The sequence below is a fragment of the Atractosteus spatula genome (genome assembly GCF_055471065.1).
Source record: "Atractosteus spatula isolate fAtrSpa1 chromosome 24 unlocalized genomic scaffold, fAtrSpa1.hap1 SUPER_24_unloc_1, whole genome shotgun sequence".
NCBI classification, from domain to species: domain Eukaryota; kingdom Metazoa; phylum Chordata; class Actinopteri; order Semionotiformes; family Lepisosteidae; genus Atractosteus; species Atractosteus spatula.
Window position 1 is genome coordinate 288,887 of NW_028296641.1, and position 26,029 is coordinate 314,915.

A 26,029-nucleotide genomic window follows, 5' to 3' on the forward strand; every position below is an offset into this window, starting at 1 on the left:
ATCTCTCAGTGCTCAGTGAGAGCTGGGTCTCTCCTCCAGTCAGTGTGACTCTGCTGTGATCTCTCAGTGAGATGGGGTCTCTCCTCCAGTTGGTGTGACTCTGTTGTGATCTCTCGGTGAGAGCTGGATCTCTCCTCCAGTCAGTGTGACCCTGCTGTGATCTCTCAGTGAGAACTGGGTCTCTCCTCCAGTCCGTGTGACTCTGCTGTGAGCTCTCAGTGAGAACTGGGTCTCTCCTCCAGTCCGTGTGACTCTGCTGTGAGCTCTCAGTGAGAGCTGGGTCTCTCCTCCAGTCAGTGTGACTCTACTGTGATCTCTCAGTGAGAGCTGGATCTCTCCTCCAGTTGGTGTGACTCTGCTGTGATCTCTCAGTGAGAGCTGGATCTCTCCTCCAGTTGGTGTGACTCTGCTGTGATCTCTCAGTGAGAGCTGGGTCTCTCCTCCAGTCAGTGTGACTCTGCTGTGATCTCTCAGTGCTCAGTGAGAGCTGGTCTCTCCTCCAGTCAGTGTGACTCTGCTGTGATCTCTCAGTGCTCAGTGAGAGCTGGTCTCTCCTCCAGTCAGTGTGACTCTGCTGTGATCTCTCAGTGAGATGGGGTCTCTCCTCCAGTTGGTGTGACTCTGTTGTGATCTCTCGGTGAGAGCTGGATCTCTCCTCCAGTCAGTGTGACTCTGCTGTGATCTCTCAGTGCTCAGTGAGAGCTGGTCTCTCCTCCAGTCGGTGTGACTCTGCTGTGATCTCTCAGTGAGAGCTGGGTCTCTCCTCCAGTCAGTGTGACTCTGCTGTGATCTCTCAGTGCTCAGTGAGAGCTGGTCTCTCCTCCAGTCAGTGTGACTCTGCTGTGATCTCTCAGTGCTCAGTGAGAGCTGGTCTCTCCTCCAGTCAGTGTGACTCTGCTGTGAGCTCTCAGTGAGAGCTGGGTCTCTCCTCCAGTCAGTGTGACTCTGCTGTGATCTCTCAGTGAGATGGGGTCTCTCCTCCAGTTGGTGTGACTCTGTTGTGATCTCTCGGTGAGAGCTGGATCTCTCCTCCAGTCAGTGTGACCCTGCTGTGATCTCTCAGTGAGAACTGGGTCTCTCCTCCAGTCCGTGTGACTCTGCTGTGAGCTCTCAGTGAGAACTGGGTCTCTCCTCCAGTCCGTGTGACTCTGCTGTGAGCTCTCAGTGAGAGCTGGGTCTCTCCTCCAGTCAGTGTGACTCTACTGTGATCTCTCAGTGAGAGCTGGATCTCTCCTCCAGTTGGTGTGACTCTGCTGTGATCTCTCAGTGAGAGCTGGATCTCTCCTCCAGTTGGTGTGACTCTGCTGTGATCTCTCAGTGAGAGCTGGGTCTCTCCTCCAGTCAGTGTGACTCTGCTGTGATCTCTCAGTGCTCAGTGAGAGCTGGTCTCTCCTCCAGTCAGTGTGACTCTGCTGTGATCAATTTTCAATTCAATTCAATTCAAGGTGCTTTATTAGCATGACCGATGGGTACAATCAGTGTTGCCAAAGCAAATGAAAGTAATGATATTTACATGAAACAAAACAAAAATAGAAGTAAAATAAAATCTACAGACATATTACAGACATTTACAACAAAGACATATTATACAATATTGACATATTCTGTAGGCGGCTGGAGCATTATTGGGAGACAGACTCACTGTTCCTCAGGCTGTGACAGGAGATCACATACTGGGCTGCCAGTTCAACTGAGTTCCCTCCTCCCTCTCCCAGTAGGATTGGGACCCGTTGTGATTCTGGCAGGTGTGGGAACTCTGGGATTAGATTTCTGAATTTCGGGAAGAATGTTTCTCTAATCCCAGAGTATCTGTCACAGTGCAGTAGGAAGTGCACCTCTGTCTCTATTTCTCCCCGCTGGCAGTGGGAGCACAGCCTGTCCTCTCTGGACAGCCAGGTCTGCCTGTGTCGCCCAGTTTCTATGGCCAGGTTGTGGTCACTGAGCCTGTACTTCGTCAGGGTCTGTTTCTGTTTGTTATTTTTTATTTTGGTCAAATATTCAGCTAGTGTGTATTGTCTGTTTAAGGTTCTGTAACATTCCAGTTTATGTTGTGTCTGTGTGTGTGTGTCCCAGTGTGTGAGATATTGCTGTTTGATCTGTGCTGTGATGTGGTTGAGTCTGGGTTGTGGTGCTCTAGCAGTGCTGTCCTGAGGCTGGTTAGTGTCGGTGTGGCTCAGGTCGGTGAGCCTCAGGACCAGCTGGCTCAGGGGGCTCTGTTTTGGGCTCAGCTCTTGGCTCAGCAGGGCTTTGTGGTGGTAGGAATTTTGGTCACTGTTTTTTAGGTGTAGCCAATACTTGAATATTCTTTTCTGTATGTTTATCAATAGTGGGTACTGGCCTAATTCGGCCCTGCACCCGTTGTTAGGAGTTCTTCTCTGCACACGGAGGATGTTTCTACAGATCTCCATGTGCAGAGTTTCTGTGGGGTGTTTGTCCCATTGGGTGTAATCCTGGTCTGTGAGGGGACCCCACACTTCACTGCCGTATAGGGCAATGGGTTGGATTACACTTTCAAGTATTTGGAGCCAGATTCTTGTTGGTGGGTTGATGTTGAAGAGCCTCTTTCTTATTGCGTAGAAAGCCCTGAGTGCCTTCTCCCTCAGTGCCTTCACTGCCAGGTCAAAACTCCCGGAAGAGCTGATGGTGAGACCGAGATATGTGTAGCTGGATGTGTGCTCCAATGTGTTGTTGTTCAGTGTGAATTTGTACCTGTTTCCCTGAGGTCTGGCTTTCTTCTGGAAAACCATAACTCTGGTCTTGTCCAGATTGACTGTCAGTGCCCAGGTCTGACAGTACTGCTCCAGCAGTGCCAGGTTCTGCTGCAGCCCCTGTTCTGTGGGCGACAGCAGGACCAGGTCATCTGCGTAGAGCAGGAACTTGATTTCTGTGTCGTGTAGTGTGAGACCAGGAGCTGCAGACTGCTCCAACATTCCTGCTAATTCGTTGATATAGATATTGAACAGTGTTGGGCTCAGGCTGCAGCCCTGTCTCACCCCGCGGCCTTGGGTGAAGAATTTAGTCCTTTTGTTTCCAATTTTCACTGCACATTTGCTCTCTGAATACATTGATTTAATTATGTCATACACTTTGCCCCCTATGCCGCTTTGGAGTAGTTTATAAAACAATCTCTCATGCCAAATCGAGTCAAATGCTTTTTTGAAATCGACAAAGCAGGCAAAAATTTTTCCTTTGTGTTTTTGGTGGACGTGTTTGTCTATCAGTGTGTGCAGGGTGTAAATGTGATCAGATGTGCGGTGATCTGGCAAGAAGCCAGTCTGACTTTTACTCAGGACATTTTGTTCGGTAAGGAAGGCCAGTATTCGTGTATTCAGGATACTGCAGAATACCTTCCCCAGGTTACTGTTCACACAGATGCCCCGGTAGTTGCTGGGATCGAGTTTATCTCCACTCTTATAGATGGGCGTGATCAGTCCTTGGTTCCAGGCCTCGGGGAAACATCCAGCTGTCATGATGAGATTGAGGAGTTTGAGCAGGGCTTGTTGCAACTTTGGGCTGCTGTGTCTCAGCATCTCATTTATGACACCATCATGGCCACAGGCTTTGCGTGGTCTGAGGGCCTGGAGTTTGTCCAGTAGCTCCTGCTCAGTGATTGGGGAGTCTAAGGGGTTTTGGTTGTCTTTGATGGCCAATTCCAAAATTTTGAGTTTTTCATAAATGGTGTTTTGGTCTGATTGATTTGTATTTGGGAGCTTTTCATACAGACTTTCAAAGTATGTTTGCCAGATTGTTCCATTTTGGATGGCCAATTCTTCTGGTTTTGATTTGTTTAAGTTGTTCCACTTCTCCCAGAAACAGTTCTGATTTAGTGACTCCTCAATTTCTGCAAGTTGTTTGTCTATGTATGTGTTTCTTTTCTTTTTCAGCGTGTGTTTGTAAAGTTTTACCATGTCACAGTACCTGAGTCGCAGATCTGTGTTGTGTGGTTGTCTGTGTTTTTCATTTGAGACTTTTCGTAGTGCATTTCTGATGTTTTTGCACTCCGTATCAAACCACTTTTCTTTTGCTTTTGTTTTTTGGTAGTTTTTTGATTTAGTTGTTTTTAGCTTAGATTTTGATGCTAGTTTGTGGAATAGGTGATTTAGTTTTTGTGTGGCCAAGTTGATGCCTAATTTGTTGGTTTGATACGGAGTGTTTAGGAATGTGTCCATCAGTGTCTGAATTTCGTCATCGCCCAGTGCAGTTTGGTATCTGTCCAGGCTGTCTGTGTCCCATCTGTACGCCTGGTTGAGGTCGTACAGCTGGCTGGGCTGTGTCCGTGTGTCTCTGTACTGGTGTGCTCTCTTCATGTAGAGTGTGATCTGGCTGTGGTCGGAGAGGGGAGTTTGTGGCCTGACAGTGAAGGCACTGATACAGGAGGGGTCCAGGTCGGTGATGGCGTAGTCCACCACACTGCTACCCAGAGCTGAGCTGTAGGTGAACCTGCCTAGAGAGTCCCCTCTAGTCCTGCCGTTGACGATGTACAGGCCCAGCCCTTGACAGAGCTGCAGCAGCTCGCGCCCGGTGCTGTTGACCGTAGTGTCATGGCTGCACCTGTGTGAGGTGACCGGTGTGTGGTACAGAGGGGATTGTCCGAATATGTGAGTGTTTCCCTGTGTGCTGGTGAAGTCTGCCAGTGTGCCTGTTCGTGCGTTGAGGTCACCATAGAGCAGCACGTTTCCCTGGCCCTGGAAGTGACCGATCTCCGTGTGGAGACTGGGGAGAATTCCCTCACTGTAGTAGGGGGATTCTGAGGGCGGGATGTAGACAGCACACAGGAAAACCTCGTTTTCTGTACAGATGGTATTTCTTTTGATTTTAAGCCAAACTCGTGACTCTTCTTTCTTTACTAATTGTATGGAGTGACTGAGCTCCGCTCTGTACCACACAATGATCCCCCCAGAGTCTCTGCCCCGGGTGATTTGGGGTTTTTTGACCGAGGGCACCATGATCTCCTTGTAGCCTGGGGGACAGTGGGTAGCCAAGTCTCCCCGACACCATGTCTCCTGTAGGATCATGATGTCTGTCTCCTTTACATCCTTGATAAATTCAGGATCAGTGCTCTTCAGCCCAAATGCTGACGAGCCCAGACCCTGAATGTTCCACATACTTATCTTTAGAGATCTCATTGTTATCGCTTGAATTATCTTTGCAAGTTGTTATTGTTTTCTGGAACTGTATCAAATTTGTGTTGGACATTTACATCATCGACAGAAACAAGTATTGTGCTGGGTTTTTGTCTGTCGCTGTGGGTGGTGGAAGTTCAGCTCATAAGCCGGGTGCAGATGAGGTTCAGGAGCTGCCGGATTTCTCCCAACTCCAAACCGCTCGGGACTGCTGGTCTGGCCAGGGCTGCGGCGTAGCTGTGCAGGAGGGGCTCGGTCCGGCTCTGTAGTTGTGCTGGGTGGGGAGGGGTTGTGGTTCTGGTCCGGTTCAGCTGCTGGTCTGGGTGAGGGGCGTGGGGTGGGGCGCTGGTTCTGATCCTATTAGGTCGTTGGTCTGGGTTGGAGGGCTGTAGGGTGGTGCTGGTTCTGTTCTTTGTGGGTTGAGCTGGTCTGGGTTGGGGGTATGGGTGCTGGGGCGTTCCTCTGGTAGTCCTCCTGTTTCTCTCTGGGGTGCTGTTAGGGTGTCTGCCCAGTGTGGTGTCTTTCAGAGTTTTTGTGAAGAGTCCAATGGTCTGTTTTTTGAGGTGTTTATGGTCGTGTAGGTGCTGTGGTCCAAGGGTGGAGTGATGGGCCAGGTAGACGTTTGGGAGCAGGGCGCAGCACCGTGAGATCTCGGCATTGATTCTCTGGATGGTGTGGTGCTGCTCGTCCTGTCTCGGCAGCAGGGTGGAGATGACAATTCGGGCGCGAGGGAACTCCTGTATGGCCCTCTCTGCCACTCTCCTGATGGACTGGGCCACCTGCTCCCTCTGGGTCCTCAGGTCGTTGGTGCCGGTGTGGATGATGATGTGCTGAGGGGCTCCCAGTACCGACCTGGACAGCAGCTGCAGGGCCTTCTCTGTCGTCGGACACCAGAGCTTTGCTGTTTGTAATCCCGGGAAGAGCCTGTGCTCATCGATGTACCTCCCGTTGGAGTCGATGAGAAGGGCTACTTCCATGCGTCTGCCTCTGGTGTCCAGTCTGCTGGAGGGGCGCTGTGCTGCCGGGCGGGCGGCTGCTTGGGGGGGTGCAGTGTGTGAGGTGGAGGAGTTGGGTGGGGCCGGGTGTGTGTGTGGGTCACCCTGAGTGTTCGGCAAGGTGGATGTGCTTTTGGGCAGTGGAGTTGTGAGGGGATTTGGGGTGCCGGGTGCAGTGGGTGTGGTGTTTGCTACGGTGGGGGTACTGGGTAAGTGGGAGTTGGTGGTGGGGGTTGTAGGGGTGTCAGGTTGTGTGGAGGTGGGTGTGTCTTTGCGGGTTGGGGGTGGGTGTTGTGTGTTGTGTGTTCTGGGCCTCAGGGCTGTTCTGTTGCAGTCCGGGCTGCAGTGGGAAGTAGTGAGTTTCCTCAGCTGGTCTTTGAGAGTCTTGCTTGTCCTCTCCGCGAGCTGCAGCTCCTCTCTCAGCTCTGCTACTTCCGACTGCAGCTTACTGTTGTCCTGCAGCAGCTCCTCCATCTGTGCCCTGAGCTGTTTGTTGGAGGTTTTACATTCATTCTTGTGTTTGTTAACCTCGTCTCTTAGCTGTTGTGCTGTCTGCCCCTCTGTGAGTCTCCCCAGCATCAGCTCCTTGAACTCAGTGAAGTCCAGCTCCAGAGCAGAGAGTTTCTCTCTCAGGAGGCGCGCTGTGCTGTGGTCACAGGGGGGTTGGTGTGGGCTGTGTGTGTCCGGGTGGTGTGTTTCTGTGTTGCCGAGGGCTACACTCTTGCTGGGCTGTTCTGTGGCTGAGGTTGTGTTTGTGGGCTCTAAAACAGGTGGAGCTGAACTCTCCGGTGCTGTGGGCATCAGGCTGCTGGGTTTTTCTCCTGTTTCTGGGGGAGGTTTCTCCAGGTCGGCCTGTGTTTTAAGGTCTGTGAACTTTTCCTCGAAAAGCTCCAGAGCGGCCTCACTGCCCTGTATCATCACTGTACCATTGTGGTAGGTGTTGAGAGTCAGGACAGTGTCTTCTACCTCGCTGTCGCCCCCTATGGAGATTTGCCTGCCTTTGCTGATGCCCCTTCTGGTGGTGTTTGTATAATTCTTACACACAGCTGTGTGCCAGGCATTCGGATGCTCAGTAAAAAAGAGCAGGTTGGTTTTTATGTGTTTTTCTCCTGCCTGGCAGTAGTCAGCAATGAGGGTCTCTGGGTTTTCTTTCATCCAGGAGTCTTTGTACTGTTTCCTGGTCTTAACGGTTTTCACGTCCTCAGGGTACTGGAGTACTGTGCTGAGGGGGCAGGGCTGCTCCAGTGGGGCTGTATTCTGCTCTGTACTCATCTTCCTCTTTTAAATACAATGGGCCCAGGTGAGAAGAGCAAACAGACGGCCTGGCTCGGGCGTTTTGAATACAATCAGCCCCCTGTTGCTTGGGAACAGGTTCTTCAACTTTGGCCTTTTGAGTGTAGTGGGCCCGAGTGGTATTTTGTTTAATTTAAACTTTAAGGTAACTTTTTCTAAAGACTTTTTAAACTTTTATCTAGCAAAGCAGTTCAATTTTTTAGAGGCCTCTTCAAGAAAGGAGAAGAAAGAACAGGGCTTACCAGGTGTTTCTCGTGTTGATGGCTGAGTTCTTGGCTTCTCCTGATGCTGCTTCTATTTTCCCTTTCCTTCTTGTTTCCTTTGGTGTACTTTTTCTTTCTTTCTTTCTTGTCTTCTTATTCTTATTTCCTTGTTTTAATTATTCCTTTTCTGTTTGTTTCTCTTCGTCTCTTGGGGATTTTCCTTTTTGGAGTTTTTCCTCAGGTCCTTTATCCTCAGGTGTAGCTGTGTCTTATAGTTGATCTTCAGTTTTTTAGATGTTTGCTTTGTTGATTTTTTTTCCAATGGCAAATTATTTCTTTACTTCTGTAGTTTTCTTTAGTTTTGTTAGATGTCGCCTTATTCCTAGACTATTTGTTCAGTTCCAGAAAACAATAAAATCTCAAAGAAATTAGGAGCTCATCTTCTGTGCTGCCTCCTCTATATCGCTCAGTGAGAGCTGGTCTCTCCTCCAGTCAGTGTGACTCTGCTGTGATCTCTCAGTGAGATGGGGTCTCTCCTCCAGTTGGTGTGACTCTGTTGTGATCTCTCGGTGAGAGCTGGATCTCTCCTCCAGTCGGTGTGACTCTGCTGTGATCTCTCAGTGCTCAGTGAGAGCTGGTCTCTCCTCCAGTCGGTGTGACTCTGCTGTGATCTCTCAGTGAGAGCTGGGTCTCTCCTCCAGTCAGTGTGACTCTGCTGTGATCTCTCAGTGCTCAGTGAGAGCTGGTCTCTCCTCCAGTCAGTGTGACTCTGCTGTGATCTCTCAGTGCTCAGTGAGAGCTGGTCTCTCCTCCAGTCAGTGTGACTCTGCTGTGAGCTCTCAGTGAGAGCTGGGTCTCTCCTCCAGTCAGTGTGACTCTGTTGTGATCTCTCAGTGAGAGCTGGGTCTCTCCTCCAGTCAGTGTGACTCTACTGTGATCTCTCAGTGCTCAGTGAGAGCTGGTCTCTCCTCCAGTCGGTGTGACTCTGCTGTGATCTCTCAGTGAGAGCTGGGTCTCTCCTCCAGTCAGTGTGACTCTGTTGTGATCTCTCAGTGAGATGGGGTCTCTCCTCCAGTTGGTGTGACTCTGTTGTGATCTCTCAGTGAGAGCTGGGTCTCTCCTCCAGTCCGTGTGACTCTGCTGTGAGCTCTCAGTGCTCAGTGAGAGCTGGTCTCTCCTCCAGTCAGTGTGACTCTGCTGTGATCTCTCAGTGAGAGCTGGGTCTCTCCTCCAGTCGGTGTGACTCTGCTGTGATCTCTCAGTGAGAGCTGGTCTCTCCTCCAGTCAGTGTGACTCTGCTGTGATCTCTCAGTGCTCAGTGAGAGCTGGTCTCTCCTCCAGTCAGTGTGACTCTGCTGTGATCTCTCAGTGAGAGCTGGTCTCTCCTCCAGTCAGTGTGACTCTGCTGTGAGCTCTCAGTGAGAGCTGGGTCTCTCCTCCAGTCGGTGTGACTCTGCTGTGATCTCTCAGTGCTCAGTGAGAGCAGTTGACACTCCACTTTCTCCACCAAACTTAATACGCATAACAAGCAATTAATTTGAGCCTGGGTGATAAACACACAAGGGCTCTGTGGCGTCTATTTAAACTGTGAGGTAATTATTTTGCTGCTGGGGGTGTTTTCACAGCGCGCGGAATGCGGAGAGACAGTCACGTCTCTAACCCTGTTATTAGCGTTCACGCGGCGTCTCGGGCTGTGTTAGAAGTTTTTTTTTATCTGCGGGGATGCTGTATCAACAAGGCAACTGGGTGGAGCTTTTACCAGCACAATCCAGTGCGCTCCCAGTCTCCCGTGCTCTCCCCCTCTCGCCCCGAAAGCCTGACGGCGCGACCTGCGAACCGACTGCCGGCCCCGGGGGCTGCTGGAGCCGCTCGAGGCCTCCGCACGCCCCCCGGAGCCCCGTTTTCTCCTTCCGCCGTCGCTGGTGACACGTGTCCACGGCCGGGGGGACCCAGGAGGAGCAGCGCGCAGACCCGACCAGTTCAAATGCAAATTAAAAACAGTCGCACGGGACTGGTTTTTTTAAAACCCCTGTCGCGTCTCAACTTTGTTTTGTTTTGTTTTGTCGGGCATGAAAAGTTCAGGCGCTCACGGGAACTTGTATTTTTACAAGAGCCTCGGGAGGTGGCGGTGTTCTCCAGCCAGCGCCGGTACCGGTACCGGAGCCTCGGCCCAGTATCAACGCCAGCCGAAGCCGCTGCTGTGAGCGAGCTCGGCCGAGCCTCTCTCTGCGCTGTCTGTACTCATCCAAAAAAAACCCCACCGGCCACTCCCTTCCACCCCCCTCCTCCTCCTCGCTCGCCGGCCCCTCCCTCTCTCCCTGTCTCTCTCTGTGCCCCCCCCCCTCTCCGCCGGGCAGTACAAGAGCCCAGCCCAGGCGACGGGCTCGGCTAGTCTCCTGCGCGCAGCCCGGAGGAGCGAGAGACCAGTTCTGATCACACACGGGGCAGCGAGACCGCCGCAGCCAGGCGCCGACGGAGGGAAACGACAAACTGGGGGGACAGGCTTCGGGAGTTAGAACCAGCGCGGCGCAGGCGAGAAAACTTTTTTTTTAATTATTTAACTTTTTTCAGAAACTTTTTTTAAAAACACTTTTGGGTCGTCCACCCCCCCCTCCCCCCTCCTTCCACACCCACAAACTATTCCGTCCGAGAAGGAGAGAGACTGGATTGCAGGATGCGAGGACTGGCGTGCTGAGAGACAGGTACGGCGTTATTATTATTTTTATTATTATTATTATTATTATTATTATTATTATTATTATGCGTCGGCTGGCCGTGCTGCAGATGGGAGTGGCAGTTCTCGTGAAGTGGGGGTGACGCGGGAGCTCGCGGGGGTGCCGTGGCGTGGGGAGTGGTCGTCCACGTGTCCAGGTGCAGGGCGCGGGGGACCCTCCCTGCACGGTCCGGGCTGTGGGACGTGCGCGTGTTTGCGTGTTAGCGAGGGTGTCGAGTTTGTTGCGCAAATGGATACTGTTGTACTGGTGAAGCCCAACAGCGCCCTGTCCGGCCAGCCACGCCTGGTTACCCGAGGGCGTCTGGACACTGGACTGGACATCTGGGGTGACTGGACACTGGCTGTACATCTGGACACTGGACTGTATATCTGGACACTGGGGTGTCTGGGTACTGGACTGTTTATCTAGGGACTGGGGTGCCTGGACACTGAGTTGTACTGGTACTGGGGGTCCTGGACATGGAACTGCACATCTGAAGATTAGGGTGTCTGGACACTGGACTGTATATCTAGATACTGGGGTTCTGGACGCTGGACTGTATATCTGGGGGGTCTGGACGCTCGATTGTATATCTGGGGACTTGGGGTGTCTGCTCACATGACTGTGTATCTGGGTGCCATTGTTACTGCACACTGTGCTGTGCATCTGGGGGGTCTGGACACTCGATTGCACATCCGGATACAGGGGTGTCTGGACACTGTACTGTATATCTGGGGGGGTCTGGACGCTCGATTGTATATCTGGGGACTTGGGGTGTCTGGACACTGCAGTGTGTATCTGGGGGGTCTGGGCGCTGGACCGCTTCTCTAGGTACTAGGCAGGGTGTGTGCACACTGTGTATCTCCTGGCTTTCATTCCACAGAGAGAGTGGCGTGTAAATGCGTTATTCGCACGCGTGACTGGGATTTCGGAACCTTTCCTAGTTGGCGTGGGAGAGGCCAGGGACCGCGGGATCTAGCCTGGGCTTCTCGAACACAGACATATTAAAAGCCTGGATGCCGAGAGCCGTATCCAGGCCCCTCTCACGGGGGAGCGGAGCTCGGGAACTCGGGAAACGGGAACGTGTTTTCCCCGCGAACACGGCCGAGTATTCCCAGCGCGCAAGTCTTCCGGAGTGGCAACGTGGAAAGACGGGCCCGCGCTCTCCCACACTGGCGAGCTCTGTTCTCGGCTGCAGTCGCCTCCCGGCTGCAGTCGTGTTGTGGGCGTGGGCGGCGACCCTCCGGCTGCTGCGGGGAAACTCACGGGCGAGTGTGTGTACCCCCGAGATGTCCCTGTGGGGCGCGATTCCTCGGCCCCACCCCGCGCGGGTTCGAGTCCGGCCCGGGTCCCAATCGGGACGGGCTGCCCGCCCCGCCCCGCTCAGCGCCTCAGGCACAGCCGCCGCCGCCGCTGCTGGTGCTTTCTAATTCAAATTCTCGTTTCCCTGCGAGGAAAGGGAGCCCGAGCACACCCGCCAGGGAAAGCGCCTCGCCCCTGCTCCTCTCCCCCCCCTCTCCCCTCTCTCCTCCTCTCGGAGCTGCGCGGTGTCTCCGCCTGGGTGGAGCCGCCCAGCTCGCTCGCTCGCTCAGCCTGGGAATCCGGCCAGGGCGGGGAGGAGGAGGAGGAGGGACGGAATGTCGCGGTTTGGAAACACTGACTAATTGGAACCAGGTTCTGAGGAAAGGCGAGGAACGACCGCGAAAACGGGCTGGGAGCGACGGGACCTGCAGCCGGTGCGAGGCCCGTCCGTTTCACGGCGCTGTCGCGTCCCGGGTGTCGTTTCCGCGAGACGGCGTGGGGACCCCGCGGACCCGGCTGCTGTTGCCAGCTGGAAGAGTTTCGTGTTCCGGGCGGTCTGCGGGCGCAACTCCCCCCCCGCGGGCTGACAGAAAACCGTCCTGCTAGCTTCCTCCTGCTCCTCTTCCTCACCAGGCCCCCGGTGCGTTGTGGGATTTGTCTCTGAGAGGCTGGCTGCCGGTTTCCTGGGGGGTTCTGGGCCCAGCTCACGGGTTGAATTTCTCGGGGTGATGTCCTGAATGGGGGGGGGGTCTCCTGACTCGTACCCTTGCGCAGATGTCAAAAGGCAGCCGTGGCCCCCAGCAGCAGATTGTGGGGGTGTGGAACAAGTTGTTGACGCCGATCCCCTGATTTCTGCCAGGACACAGCTGGATGAGCTCCTCCAGTCAGGACAGGTGGCCCTTTACACAGAGGGTGGCGGGGGTGTTGATCGAGCTGCCCAGCCCTGTTGTTGACGCCGATACCCTGGTTTCTGTCAGGACACAGCTGGATGAGCTCCTCCAGTCAGGACAGGTGGCCCTTTACACAGAGGGTGGCGGGGGTGTTGATCGAGCTGCCCAGCCCTGTTGTTGACGCCGATACCCTGGTTTCTGCCAGGGCACAGCTGGATGAGCTCCTCCAGTCAGGACAGGTGGCCCTTTACACAGAGGGTGGCGGGGGTGTGGATCGAGCTGCCCAGCCCTGTTGTTGACGCCGATACCCTGGTTTCTGCCAGGGCACAGCTGGATGAGCTCCTCCAGTCAGGACAGGTGGCCCTTTACACAGAGGGTGGCGGGGGTGTTGATCGAGCTGCCCAGCCCTGTTGTTGAAGCCGATACCCTGGTTTCTGCCAGGGCACAGCTGGATGAGCTCCTCCAGTCAGGACAGGTGACCCTTTACACAGAGGGTGGCGGGGGTGTTGATCGAGCTGCCCAGCCCTGTTGTTGACGCCGATACCCTGGTTTCTGTCAGGGCACAGCTGGATGAGCTCCTCCAGTCAGGACAGGTGGCCCTTTACACAGAGGGTGGCGGGGGTGTTGATCGAGCTGCCCAGCCCTGTTGTTGAAGCCGATACCCTGGTTTCTGTCAGGGCACAGCTGGATGAGCTCCTCCAGTCAGGACAGGTGGCCCTTTACACAGAGGGTGGCGGGGGTGTTGATCGAGCTGCCCAGCCCTGTTGTTGACGCCGATACCCTGGTTTCTGCCAGGGCACAGCTGGATGAGCTCCTCCAGTCAGGACAGGTGGCCCTTTACACAGAGGGTGGCGGGGGTGTTGATCGAGCTGCCCAGCCCTGTTGTTGACGCCGATACCCTGGTTTCTGCCAGGGCACAGCTGGATGAGCTCCTCCAGTCAGGACAGGTGGCCCTTTACACAGAGGGTGGCGGGGGTGTGGATCGAGCTGCCCAGCCCTGTTGTTGACGCCGATACCCTGGTTTCTGCCAGGGCACAGCTGGATGAGCTCCTCCAGTCAGGACAGGTGGCTCTTCTTTACATAAAGAAGCTTTTTTCTTTTGGTGCAGAGGGGCGCCTGACAACCCCCCAGATTCTGACACCCACCCTCACCCCAGGACATCAGTCTGGTGGTGATGTGTGTGTGCCTGGGCCCACAATCCACTTGAGCAGCGTGTGTGTGTGAATCTCTGAGGGTGTGTGTGTGTGGGGGTCTGTGTGTGTGTTTGTGCACATGGGCACCGAGGCCTGGCGCTCGGCAGTGTGAGCAGGAAGCCGTGGGGCTGCACACTTCCTCTCCTGTTTCCTACGCCTGGGGGTGCAGCAAGCTGGGCAGGTCCCCCGCGTGCTGGGCTAGCTGGGCTAGCTGAGGCGCTGGGGCTGGTAGCTGTGGTATCTGGGGTAGCTGGGGCTGGTAGCTGGGGTAGCTGACTGATTTATTTTCGTCGGTGTTGTTTTCTGCTGCGGTTCACTGTTCTGGGGCTCCAGTCCGATCTGCTCTGCTCTGCTCTGCACCCCTCCCTCCTGCGGGGTCCCCGAGACTGCCCTCCCCCCGGGCAAACGGAGAGACGGGGGGCTGGCGGACAGAGGGGAGCTCCTCGACAGCAGGCCGGGTGTTCGGGGGGGTCAGGAAGCGCAGGCAAAGCCCAAACACCCCGCTGCCCCCCCCCCCCGCAGGCTGAGTCATCAGGCCTGGTTCCGCGTGGAAAACCGGAACGTGAAACAAGGGCGTGTCTGTGCCAGCGGCCGGGTGGTCACGCTCACGGGCAACGCCCTGCAGCAGGAGCCCAGCCGGGCCGGCGGGTCGGGTCCGGTCCTGTTAGACCAGGAGGACAGCCGGGCTGGCGGGTCGGGTCCGGTCATGTAAGACCAGGAGGACAGCCGGTCCGGTGGGTCGGGTCCAATCCTGTTAGACCAGGAGGACAGCCGGTCCGGTGGGTCGGGTCCAGTCTTTTCTTACTCTGCGTTCCCAGTTGGAGCCCCAGCTCTGCCTTTCACTCCCTGCGTCCCCCAGAGTGAGAAACCTGACCCCCTTGTCCTCTGTCTCTCTGGTGAGACGTCGGACCCAGGTCCTGCTGTCCAAAACCCTGCAGCAGCAGCAGCAGCAGCAGCAGAGACACCCGTCCTTGGCAGCGCTCGTCCCCTCTCTCCCCCCCCTCCTTACTCTCCTCGTCCTTCTGATGAGGCCCAGCTCCTGCTGTAGGAGACTTTACTGCAGCAGCTGCTGATCGTGCTGTAGTTCGCCAGCCAGTCTCTGATTGCGGCTCTGTCCCTCTCGTCGTGTGCTGGTCCGCCAGCCAGCCAGCAGCAGAATGCCTGGAACGCAGTAGACTTGTGAGGAATGGCAGAGCTGTGACGGGGCCAGGGTGTTTATATCTGTGTGTGAGAGAGAGAGGGAGGGAAGCGGTCTGCGTGCGTGTGAGTTTCTGCAGTAGGCAGGGGGCACACAGGGAGGGGCCGGTCAGAGGTCAGAGGTCAGAGGGAATTGTTCTCTGTAGCAGGGCTATATAAGGGATCCCTGGCAGAACTGACTATTTACAACCCCATTAACGCCACCCCCCCCCCCCAACACGCACACACACACTGCCCTCCGCTGTCCAATCAGCGAGCCGTGCTCTTGAGAAGAAAAGGAGAGAACGGAGCGTCTGTTCCAGCTCGTCTGTGATGTGTCTGTCAGACACCCTCCCTGTCTCCCTCCGTTTGCATACATAGGCTGCAGAAATGATTTGCGAAGTATTCGCTAAATGACGGTCCGCGAGCGAGAGTCTTCCAGCCCCTGTGCTGAGTTTGTCACACTAGTGCTCAGTGTGAAATGTACTGTAACAAGACGTGATTCACTTCAAGACAAATACAAATCTGAAAGTAAGATTCCACACATTCCAGAGGGTTCTGCAAACTGCAACAGATATTGCAGCAGAGAGAAATACTGTCGCCTTCCACTTATCTGAAACCTGGCTCTGCACTGGGGTGTCCAGTGGGGTCAGTTCTGGGGGTCACACTGCACTAGGGTGTCCAGTGGGGTTGATTCTGTGGGCTAAACTCTCACTCAGCCAAGCCCGTAGTTTGAAAAATCCAGCGCACAAACTCCTCTGAGATTGTCATCTGCGTTTTCACGCCCGTGTATAGACAGCGCTCTGCTCCAGCACTGGTGTCTCGGGAGGAGCCTGGCTGTGCCTGCGGGCTGGAGTTCCTTCAGCTCTTCCTCCGATAGGGCAGGAGATGAAACCCTCCCCTCCTCTCACTGTGTTCAGCTTTGGTCAGTCTCCTGGCTTGCACACCTGTGCTCAAGGAGACCGACTCGTACTCCTCTCGCTCAAGTTCAGAAGCTTCAGAGGGGCTTTAAGTGTTAGAAAAGCATTAAGAATTAGTAAACCTTTACAAATGTTCAGGACAACAGCATTCGGATTGGAGTTCCCTCCTCCCTCTCCCAGTAGGATGGGGACCCGTTGTGATTCTGGCAGGTGTGGGAACTCTGGGATTAGCTGTGTAAATTTGGGGAAGAATGCTTCTCTAATCCCAGAGTATCTGTCGCAGTGCAGTGGGAAGTGCACCTCTGTCTCTATTTCTCCCCACTGGCAGTGGGAGCACAGCCTGTCCTCTCTGGACAGCCAGGTCTGCCTGTGTCCAGTGCCCGTGTCCAGTCGGTGGTCTGTCTCCCTGTCTCAGAGCGTGCCGCCTGCGGTCTCCCTGCTCCTGTCTGCTCTTGTTCCACGCGGAGAAGTGTCTCAGCAGGGAGGAATGAGACGTTGTGAAAGACAGACCTTGCAGTCAGATTGCCGGAGCCGCCCCAGCCTGCGAGAGAGAGAGAGAGACAGCGGGGATGGGTGGAGTCCGCCTGGGATCGCTCCTCTCCTGGCTCTGTCGGCCTTCGAGTTTCCCCTCTGGGGTCAGTGCTGCCCAGGCCCCCGGTCACTCAGCCACACGGCCTGTGGCCAGCGCTCTGCTCAGAGACCTGTCCAGCCGGTCCTGGGGCCCCCCGGCAGGGACTCTCTCCCCGCCCCCCGCCTGCTCTGGGAGCCCAGAACTGTTGTCGTCTGTCCGTTCCCCTGTTTGTCTCCCTGTCTGTCAGTGCAGTAACTGGTCTGACTGACTCCTCTGCTCGCAGTGTTGTTGTTGTAGTCCACAAGCTTGTCATACAAGCCATCCCTGAGCAAGTAACCCGTGTGCTGGGTCTGACTGGGATTGTGTGGCCTGTGTGCTGGGGTAGTTGTGATTATTGTGTGGCCTGTGTGCTGGGGTAGTTGTGATTATTGTATGGCCTATGTGCTGGGTCTGACTGTGATTATTGTATGGCCTGTGTGCAAGCACTCTGAAACAGAACAGGGAGCACCTCTTTACACAAAGGGCAGTAGGAGTATGGAACAAGTGCGTGACCTTCTCTTGTCTGGGACCCTAGTCCTGTTGTTCTGGTGTTTCCTGGGCAGACAGGTGAGGTGTGTGTTGTGGGCGAGCTGTGTACACACCTGCCTCTCCGTTCTCCGCGCCCAGCCCTGGTAGCGGCCCTGTCTATTTTGAGCACTGCTGTGATGGGGGGGGGTTTGAAATGACACTGGGAAATGGAGCCCTGCAGCAGGGGGAGGGGGTGGAGACGACAGCAGAGCACGCTGTCCATGCTCTCGGCACAGCGAGGCCTTGTGGCAGCAGAGCGTGTCTGCGTCAGGCCCTGCGTCTGTGCTCATCGGCATTCACCTCGGCTGCCTCCTTCTCTCCCTCCTCCATCTTCTCCTTCTTGCTGTATGGCTCCTCTTCCCTCTCCTCCTCTGCCTCATCTTCCTCCCCCTCCTCGTCCTCTGTTCCTTCCTCTTCCTCTGTTGCTTCTTTTCCCTGTCCTCCTCTTCCTCCTCCTCCCCCCTCAGTGTGCTCTGTGGCTCGATCGCTGACGTTACTCCTAAAACCTTCTCGTCTAGCCTGTGCCGGCTCTCTCAGCAGCGTAGCTCAGGGGGGTAATTAAGAGCAAGTCGTTACTTTACAGAGTTTAGGAGCTCGGGGCAGGGCAGGCTCTGACTTGAACCCATGCTGTCATGGGTGAGGATGGCTCTTTACAAACAGCGCAGACACCTCCCCATTCTTCCTGGCATCTGTCTGGACCTGTGCAGGAGGAAGAGCTCAGTGGTTTGTGAATGGGCTCACACTGCTGTCCTTGAACGTTCAACACTGGTTGTAGAGCCCAGTGAGATCAGGGTAAAAGCACAGTACAGCGCGGTAGAGCTCAGTGAGATCAGGGTAAAAGCACAGTACAGCGCAGTAGAGCTCAGTGAGATCAGGGTAAAAGCACAGTACAGCGCAGCAGAGCCCAGTGAGATCAGGGTTAAAGCACAGTACAGCGCAGTAGAGCTCAGTGAGATCAGGGTAAAAGCACAGTACAGCGCAGTAGAGCCCAGTGAGATCAGAGTAAAAGCACAGTACAGCGCGGTAGAGCTCAGTGAGATCAGGGTAAAAGCACAGTACAGCACGGTAGAGCCCAGTGAGATCAGGGTAAAAGCACAGTACAGCACCGTAGAGCTCAGTGAGATCAGGGTAAAAGCACAGTACAGCGCAGCAGAGCCCAGTGAGATCAGGGTAAAAGCACAGTACAGCGCAGTAGAGCCCAGTGAGATCAGGGTAAAAGCACAGTACAGCGCAGTAGAGCTCAGTGAGATCAGGGTAAAAGCACAATACAGCGCAGTAACGCCCAGTGAATACAGGGTAAAAGCACAGTACAGTGCAGTAGAGCCCAGTGAGATCAGGGTAAAAGCACAGTACAGCGCAGTAGAGCTCAGTAAGATCAGGGTAAAAGCACAGTACAGCGCAGTAGAGCCCAGTGAGATCAGGGTAAAAGCACAGTACAGCGCAGTGAAGCCCAGTGAGATCAGGGTAAAAGCACAGTACAGCGCAGTTGAGCCCAGTGAGATCAGGGTAAAAGCTGGAAGTGTTACTGGAGCAATCTGAGTGAAGCACTTTAGTCACACGTGTTCCCAGTTTTTCCCAAAATGACTGGACCGGCGCTCCAGGACAGAACCAGGATTGGAGGCCCCCATTGGTGGGACAGGAAGTGTCCCCGGGGGGAAGCCTGTTGGCGTTGCACGGTGGTCTGTTTCCACCCAATTGACTGCGATGCTGCGGTGTGCTGATGAAATAGATAGATAGATACTTTATTGATCCCGTGAGGGAAATTGCAGTGCAACAGCAGCTTAACACACACAACACAGCCACAGTGTAACGAATTATATAATAATGGTACAATACATACAATACAAGAGTTACTCACAGTCCGGACGCACAAGAACAAACTAGAACAGAATGCTTCCCTCCTTGCAGGTCGAGTGTGATTTCTCCCGATTCGTGTGGAGGAGTCCGTAGAGGAGCTCTGAAGACTCTTTCGAACACGTTGTTCAACAGCGGTGGTCCAGTAACATGATCCGGGAGGGGGGCTAGCTCATCTGCACAGGAGAGGTGGAGAGAGTTGGGGGGGGGGGGTCTGGGCTGGATCCGGGGCTTGGTCAGTGTGGCGTGTGTCTGTCTGCGGGAAAAACAGGAACTGAGAACCGCAGGGAGCAGGAGGATCTGAAACTAGCTGGCAGGGACCGGGAACAGAGCCAGCAGTGTTTCATATACAGTGTAGTACTCCCTGTACTGACACCCCTGGGGTACAGACTCTTACTGGACACTGTGTACAGACACCCCTGGGGTAGGCTCTGTATAGACACGCCTGGGTGCAGACTCTTACTGGACCCTCTGTACAGACACCCCTGGGTGCAGACTCTCCCTGGAGGCGCTGGGTGGCTGTGAAGGGCCGCAGGTGTGGACTCAGGTGTTGCCAGGGAGCTGTTTTGCGTCTGAATCCTGAGTCCAGGCGGCGCCCCGTCTCTCTGTATCTGGCCACCAGGCTCTATTGTCTCCTGAGCCACAGCAAACAGCGCACCCTGATAACGGCCTGTGTGCTTTTGGGGCGCGCGAGATAGCAGGCTGTTGTTCTGGGAGCCCGGCCCTGATTGGACCTGGGGGACCTGGGGGAGGGCATGGCCATTCGGGAAGAGATCTGCCCTCGGTTCTGCACAGCTGCGGCGGTGCTACTGATCAGGCAAATGAAGTTGCCCCACAGACTCCTGGAGCCACCGGTTTGCAAACAGCAATGCAAATCAGCCTGACAGCCCCGGCACGCGCGTGAGTGTGCGTGAGTGTGCCTGCGCACGTGTGTGCTTGTGAGTGTGAGTGTGAGTGTGTGTGGTTGTGGTTGTGCATGGGCGCGCGTGAGTGCGTGAGTGCGTGAGTGCGTGAGTGCGTGCGTGCTAGTGTGAGTGTGTGTGGTTGTGCGTGTGCGTGAATGCGTGCGCGTATGTGCTTGTGAGTATGCATGCATGCGTGCTTGTGCGTGAGTGTGTGTGCACGCGTGTGAGTGTGTGTGCACGCGTGTGAGTGTGCGTGAATGTGCGTGAGTGTGAGTGTGTGTTGTTGTGCTTGTGTGTGTGCATGAGTGTGAGTGAGTGTGCGCATGTGCAGCGTGTCCCAGGTGTGGACCCGAGCCCTGTGGCTGGCTGGACTCCAGAGCGTCCCTCCCTCTCCTGCCAGGCTGGTGACGGACAGGGGCCCTGCAGGACCGGGGCTGCTCGAATCCATACTGCTGCTGCCAGTGTTGACACTACTGCTGCTAGTATTATTACTGGCCCTGCTGGTATTAATACTGCTGCTAGTGTTGTTACTCGCACTGCTAGTATTGTTACTGCCCCTTCTGGTATTAATACTGCTGCCAGTATTGACACTACTGCTGCTAGTATTGTTACTGGCCCTCCTGGTATTAATACTGCTGCTGCCAGTATTGACACTACTGCTGCTAGTATTGTTACTGGCCCTCCTGGTATTAATACTGCTGCTAGTGTTGTTACTCGCACTGCAAGTATTGTTACTGCCCCTTCTGGTATTAATACTGCTGCTGCCAGTATTGACACTACTGCTGCTAGTATTGTTACTGACCCTGCTGGTATTAATACTGCTGCTGCTAGTGTTGATACTACTGCTGCTTATGCTTGTATGCTTGTACTACTGTCAGTACGGTCAGTATGACCACAGCTGCCATTGCAGTTGTTGCAGCATCAGAAATCTGCTGGTTCTGTCCCGGTTCTTCTCTGGGGAGGCCAGTCCCCACCGTCTGAATCGTTCTCATCTGAACCCAAAGGCATCGTGAAACTGCCTGACCCATGGCTGAGGTGTGTGTGTGTGCGCGCGCGTGTGACCGGCCGTCTTGTGATCGGGCGTCCCATGAGCACAAGGCTCTCCATTATGGGCCGACCTGTTTTCGGTGTCTGGGGGGGCTGTCACACGGCTGGGCGCGTGACCTGGGGCGGTGGCGGCATGGCAGTATGGCCCTGCGCGGTGAGCTCGCAGTGAAACCGGAGTGCAAACCCCACGGTCGAGACGGAGGAAACCGTCACCCCTGTAACACTCTTGGGGTGAAAGCGTCAGTCAGATGAAAATTCAATTGTTTTAACAACAGGGGGAGGATTGTGAAGACCAAGAGCAGCTGGTCATCTGTTTTCATCTCCACATAGTAGTGTTTTTCAGTGATGAAGATCATTATTAATCTGGCTGACACAGACACAGAGGAGCTGGACTGAGTGTCTCTACAGTTACTCTACAGATCTGAGGATGAGGATGGTGTGTTAATGTGAAGATACAGAGGAGCTGGACTGAGTGTCTCTACAGTTACTCTACTGATCTGAGGATGAGGAGGGTGTGTTGATGTGAAGATACAGAGGAGCTGGACTGAGTGTCTCTACAGTAACTCTACAGATCTGAGGATGAGGATCTGAGGAAGATACAGAGGAGCTGGACCGAGTGTCTCTACAGTTACTCTACAGATCTGAGGATGAGGATGGTGTGTTGATGTGAAGATACAGAGGAGCTGGACTGAGTGTCTCTACAGTTACTCTACAGATCTGAGGATGAGGATGGTGTGTTGATGTGAAGATACAGAGGAGCTGGGCTGAGTGTCTCTACAGTTACTCTACAGATCTGAGGATGAGGATGGTGTGTTGATGTGAAGATACAGAGGAGCTGGACTGAGTGTCTCTACAGTTACTCTACAGGTCTGAGGATGAGGATGGTGTGTTGATGTGAAGATACAGAGGAGCTGGGCTGAGTGTCTCTACAGTTACTCTACAGATCTGAGGATGAGGATGGTGTGTTAATGTGAAGATACAGAGGAGCTGGGCTGAGTGTCTCTACAGTTACTCTACAGGTCTGAGGATGAGGATGGTGTGTTGATGTGAAGATACAGAGGAGCTGGACTGAGTGTCTCTACAGTTACTCTACAGATCTGAGGATGAGGATGATGTGTTGATGTGAAGATACAGAGGAGCTGGCCTGAGTGTCTCTACAGTTACTCTACAGATCTGAGGATGAGGAGGGAGTGTTGATGTGAAGATACAGAGGAGCTGGGCTGAGTGTCTCTACAGTTACTCTACAGATCTGAGGATGAGGAGGGAGTGTTGATGTGAAGATACAGAGGAGCTGGACTGAGTGTCTCTACAGTTACTCTACAGATCTGACAGAGACCAGCAGTACTGGTAACCACACAGATCCCAGTTTCACAGCCTGCCCTGGTGCAGGAGTGTCTTTCTCGCCCTGTATCCCAGTTCTGGGACCATGACGTCTTTTATTTTCATTCCTCCTTGTTTTCCTTCCCTCCGTCTTGTGCGTTCCTGAGCTCTGCTGCATTCCTCAGGAAACAGAGCTCAGGGCGGGGTCTCCCCCCCCCCCCCGACACTGACTCCTGCGCTCGCTGCCAGGAATCTGTCACGTCCGTGAGAACTAGGGCTGCCCTGGGAGCGCCCCGCCCCACCCAGAGCTCCCAGCGTGAGGAGGGGGAGGAAACGGTTACTGAGGCAGAGAGCAGCTCTCTCTCCCCTGGACTGCAGAGGGAACTGGAGAGAGAGAATATGAGAGAGTGTGGAGATTGACAGCCAAGCTCTCCGGCCCCTGCGGTCCTGTGGCCCAGCGCTGTGGCCCCTGCGGTCCTGTGGCCCAGCGCTGTGGCCCCTGCGGTCCTGTGGCCCCTGCAGTCTTGTGGCCCAGCACTGTGGCTCCTGCAGTCCTGTGGCCCAGTGCTGTGGCCCCGTGTTCTGATCGCTTAACCCAGGCCCAGTAGGCGTGTCGAAGAAGGTGCCTCCATCTTGCTCAGGGTGTAGGACACTCTACTAACCCACAGCCAAATTCCTGTTTCATTACTAATGAAGCACTAATGGGTAATCACAGCCAATAGTCCAGCACTGCAGTGGAGGAACACCGCGTCCCGTCCTGTAACTACCATGATCAAGTCTAATTAGCACAGACCTCCAAGAGTTTGCTCTGTGCAACACCCCTCACGATTACTGCGGTATTTGTGTGTGATTCTCATGAAATCATTTTCCAATCCTGTGCTGAAGAGTTGCCCCTTTTAATAGAGATAATATCGTGATCAATGTAATATAATAGCCACTGATCTTTCTTTCACTTTCATGTTCTCTGTGAGCGAAACTCGGCTCAATAGCCATCCTGTGTGGGTGCTGCTGCTGCAGGACCAGCAGAGCCCTGATGCTGATGACTCTTAATTTGCGGTGTCTGGACACTTAATTGCGACTGACAGGTCGGTGTGTTTTCATCCAAGTGGGTTTTTCTAGAGCTGCAGATGCTAATATGGAAAACCATATAGGAAATGCCTTTGTTATCTCGGTCTTCAGTGTGTACAATATAGATATGAACACACAACAGGACTGGAGGCACAGGGAGAGAGAGGAGGTCACAGAGAGTCCCTCAGTAATAAACACACACAACAGGACAGGAGGCACAGGGAGAGAGAGGAGGTCACAGAGAGTCCCTCAGTAATAAACACACACAACAGGACAGGAGGCACAGGGAGAGAGAGGAGGTCACAGAGAGTCCCTCAGTAATAAACACACACAACAGGACAGGAGGCACAGGGAGAGAGAGGAGGTCACAGAGAGTCCCTCAGTAATAAACACACACAACAGGACAGGAGGCACAGGGAGAGAGAGGAGGTCACAGAGAGTCCCTCAGTAATAAACACACACAACAGGACAGGAGGCACAGGCAGAGAAAGGAGCTCACAGAGAGTCCCTCAGTAATAAACACACACAACAGGACAGGAGGCACAGGCAGAGAAAGGAGCTCACAGAGAGTCCCTCAGTTTTAAATGCACACAGAAGGGAGACCAGCGTCTGCAGGTTGTGCAAGCCTGCTTGAAGAGGGTGATATCAGATGTGCTCTGGGCAATAGGCAGAAGCTGGAATGTGTTTTACTGACAGTGTCACCTGCCCTGCTCACAAACAGCTCATGCCTCAGATGTTTGATTGCTCAGAGATTACAACACACACACAGCAGACTGGGAAAGCTCAGTAAATTAAGAAAGCATTGTGCAGAGTTCACACAGCTCAGCTTTCCTCATCCTGCCCCTCCTTTGTGATTCACTGTACTGTGTACTGTGCTGTGCTTTTACCCTGATCTCACTGGGCTCTACTGCGCTGTACTGTGCTTTTACCCTGATCTCACTGGGCTCTACTGCGCTGTACTGTGCTTTTACCCTGATCTCACTGGGCTCTACTGCGCTGTACTGTGCTTTTACCCTGATCTCACTTGGGTTTACATTAAAGACACATGACAGCAAACAGACACTCAACAGGCTCACTAAAACCAAAAAAAGACAAAATCTTAGTCAGCCTTATTAATTCATCCATTCAACTCCTGCCCCTGCTGTGAAATGCAGACGGGCTAATTAACGAACAGGCTCTAACGAGCTGAGCCACGGACCACAGGAATCACTGAGAGCGATGGAGAGAGAGGGAGCCCTTCCCTTCCTCCTGTGTGTCTCCTTCTCTCATCTCTGCTTACATGTTACCAGACATATTCTCTCCTCCTCTCCTATACGAATTCGAGACGATGTCTAATCTTATAATCCTTCTTACAATCACTGACTGGACGGAGTGTCTCTACAGTAACTCTTCAGGTCTGAGGATGAGGAGGGAGTGTTGATGTGAAGATACAGAGGAGCTGGACTGAGTGTCTCTACAGTTACTCTACAGATCTGAGGATGAGGATGATGTGTTGATGTGAAGATACAGAGGAGCTGGACTGAGTGTCTCTACAGTAACTCTACAGATCTGAGGATGAGGAGGGAGTGTTAATGTGAAGATACAGAGGAGCTGGACTGAGTGTCTCTACAGTTACTCTACAGATCTGAGGATGAGGATGGTGTGTTGATGTGAAGATACAGAGGAGCTGGACTGAGTGTCTCTACAGTAACTCTACAGATCTGAGGATGAGGAGGGAGTGTTAATGTGAAGATACAGAGGAGCTGGACTGAGTGTCTCTACAGTTACTCTACAGATCTGAGGATGAGGGTCTTAGGTTCCTCCTGGTCTGGGAACACTTAGTAATCAGATCTGGTAACTGCAGGGACTGTGTATCAGTCATCTGCAATATTAACAGTTCAGAGAGGCGGATTTAATGGGCATCTTTACAGTGTTCTGGCCCACCTGTGCACTATCTCTGTAATTCACTCTATTAACTTGACTTTAACCAGCCAGTAAACGCGCTGTACAGACACCCCTCTCTCCTCAGGCAGGGGGGGTCGCGGGAATGAGAATTCACTGCTCTTACAGGAGGCGGCTGTGCCGAGGTTCAGGCTGGCCCCGAGGCGTTGTCTCGTCACAGAGAGGCTGGCTTCCGGTCACATCAGACTGAAACCTCCTGCGCCTGCCTGGTGTTGCTTCTGTACAAGAGCCTCCTGCAGTTGTGAAATCCCGGAGTGGATCTGACTGCTGTGCAATGGGGAGCTAGTCTGAATATGACGTAAAACCTGGAGTGGATCAGACTGCTGCGCACTGGGAGTCTGACTGACAGCACTGTCACACCTGGAGCGGATCAGACTGCTGCGCACTGGGAGTCTGACTGACAGCACTGTCACACCTGGAGCGGATCAGACTGCTGCGCACTGGGAGTCTGACTGACAGCACTGTCACATCTGGAGCGGATCAGACTGCTGCGCACTGGGAGTCTGACTGACAGCACTGTCACACCTGGAGCGGATCAGACTGCTGCACACTGGGAGTCTGACTGACAGCACTGTCACACCTGGAGTGGATCAGACTGCTGCGCACTGGGAGTCTGACTGACAGCACTGTCACACCTGGAGCGGATCAGACTGCTGCGCACTGGGAGTCTGACAGCACTGTCACACCTGGAGCGGATCAGACTGCTGCGCACTGGGAGTCTGTTTGACTGATCTACATGAGAGTGAAGGGCCGACATGTCCGCCCCAGGCTGAGCTGGATTAGTCTCCCCTCTGGGTGTGGCTCCAGCAGACGGGACTCTCCGAAGCCAACGAGCTGAGCGGCATCACTTCCGCCTTTCCTGTTGTGGTTACGAGCAGTCCAGAACGCATGGGTTGTCACGGCGACCCATCCAAAAATACCCGTGTACACTCACACGTTGGCATGAG

At 54.0% G+C, this 26,029-nt stretch overlaps 1 protein-coding gene across 1 annotated transcript in view; it reads left to right on the forward strand.

Moving 5' to 3' along the window:
- The first annotated feature begins 9,965 nt into the window (after nucleotides 1-9,965).
- Nucleotides 9,966-26,029, forward strand: part of ahnak (AHNAK nucleoprotein) — a 42,082-nt gene continuing 26,018 nt past the window's right edge. The window contains exon 1 of the mRNA XM_088908947.1: nucleotides 9,966-10,316. The gene's annotated coding sequence lies outside the window, so the exon portion shown is untranslated. The remainder of the gene's footprint in view (nucleotides 10,317-26,029) is intronic.